Below are 1,689 nucleotides of genomic sequence, written 5' to 3' on the forward strand. Positions count from 1 at the left end.
AACCCAGGGCCTCATGAATGCTAGGCAAGCACTCTACCACTGAGCCACCTTCCCAGCCCCCGGAGTTCTTCCTTTGGATGCTTCACTCTCTCTCGTTCTAGAACCCGTTCTAGTATTCAAATTCCCTTTGCAGTGTTGAGGATTGAACCTCCCCCACCGGATGAGCACAGTACCTCTGAGCCATGCTTCCAGCCTGAACTTGTTCTCTTTAGTATGTTTCATAGTTTTGAGAGGTTTTTGTTTCAACGATCTCCCACCATTTAGCATGCATGGGACCCTGACGGGGCCTGTGTCCCTTGTCCCTTCTCTCAGGCCCTCCTTGGCCTGAGACAGTGGTGACACTGATGCACGCAGCTTTCATGTTGATTATGAAAGGAGCTAGCCAGGCCTACGCCAGTGGAATGACACATTAGAAAAACCCTAACTCGGCTTTGACGCCGTTCCTCAGGAGCAATGTGGAGACCATGGCATGTGTCCGTTCCCTGAGGCCAGCACCCTCGGGGACACGCTCGGAGGAAACTCTCACAGCTGTGTACTCGTGTGAGCTCGGCCTGGGCTGGGTGCTCACCACAGGAGGCCGCCAGCTCTCCCCATGCTAGCCTCTGCGGTCCGTGCAGGAGTCAGCGCCTTCAAGCCCTGATTCCCTGCTAGCTAGCTTGCTTTTCATCAGGCCAGCGTCAGAGTGTATGTGGTTGCTAGTGTTTCCAGGTAGGGGCTGTCTCCTCATTTTATTTTTTTCCTTTTCTTTTTGTCAGTTGTGGGGCTTGAACTCTGGGCCCTTCAGCTCAAGGCGAGCGCTCTACCACTTGAGCCACAGCACCACTTCCAGTTTTCTGGTGGTTCATTGGAGATAAGAGTCTCTCATACTTCCCAGCCCAGGCTGGCTTTGAACTGCGATCCTCAGACCTCAGCCCCCTGAGTAGCTAGGATGACAGGTGTGAGCCACCGGCGCCCGGTGGCCTTTCACTCGTTCGGCTTTTTCATTCAAGGCGGAGGCTCTACCACTTGGGCCATACCTCACTTCTAGCTTTTTGCAGATTTATTACAGAGAAGAGCCTCTCAACTTTGCCTGTCTTGTTTGGCTTCAGACTTCAGTCCTCAGATTTCAACCTCCAAGGGGCTGGGAAGGTGGCTCAGTGGTTGAGTGTTTGCTTTGCATGCATGAGGCCCTGGGTTCGATTCCTCAGCACCACATAAGCAAAAAGAAAAAAGCCGGAAGTGGCACTGTGGCTCAAGTGGTAGAGTGCTAGCCTTGAGCTGAAGAGCTGAGGGACAGCACTCAGACCCTAGTTCAGGCCCCACAACCGGACCCCAAAAAAAAAAAAAAGATCTCAGCCTCCAAAACAGCTAGGATTACAAGCATGAGTCATGGTATCCAGCTGTAGATACCTCTTTTGTATGCATATGGCATTTAGAATACTCAGTTTTAATTTATTGTTGCTATAGATAAGACATCACTTTATAAGAGTCAGGCACCAGGGGTTCACACCATACTACCAGTGGGAGCGGAAGGGTCTCCATCCTCCTGGAGGATCTGGAGGGTGTGCAGCTCAAGGCCAGCCTGGGCAGAAAAGCCCATACGACGGCCCCCAAATACCAGTAAAAAGCCAGGCTGGAGCGTGGCTCAAGAGCTTAGCAAGCAAGAGGCCCTAACATTCACACTCCAGTCCAAGCCACAATAAAAAAAAA

General features: G+C 51.7%; 1 protein-coding gene across 1 annotated transcript in view; it reads left to right on the plus strand.

Annotated features, from left to right (window-relative positions):
- Positions 1 to 1,689, plus strand: part of Anpep (alanyl (membrane) aminopeptidase) — a 24,395-nt gene that overhangs the window by 2,845 nt on the left and 19,861 nt on the right. The gene's annotated exons all lie outside the window — the stretch shown is intronic.

Source organism: Dipodomys ordii, unplaced genomic scaffold, assembly GCF_000151885.1.
Source record: "Dipodomys ordii isolate 6190 unplaced genomic scaffold, Dord_2.0 Scaffold15, whole genome shotgun sequence".
Taxonomy (NCBI): Eukaryota; Metazoa; Chordata; class Mammalia; order Rodentia; family Heteromyidae; genus Dipodomys; species Dipodomys ordii.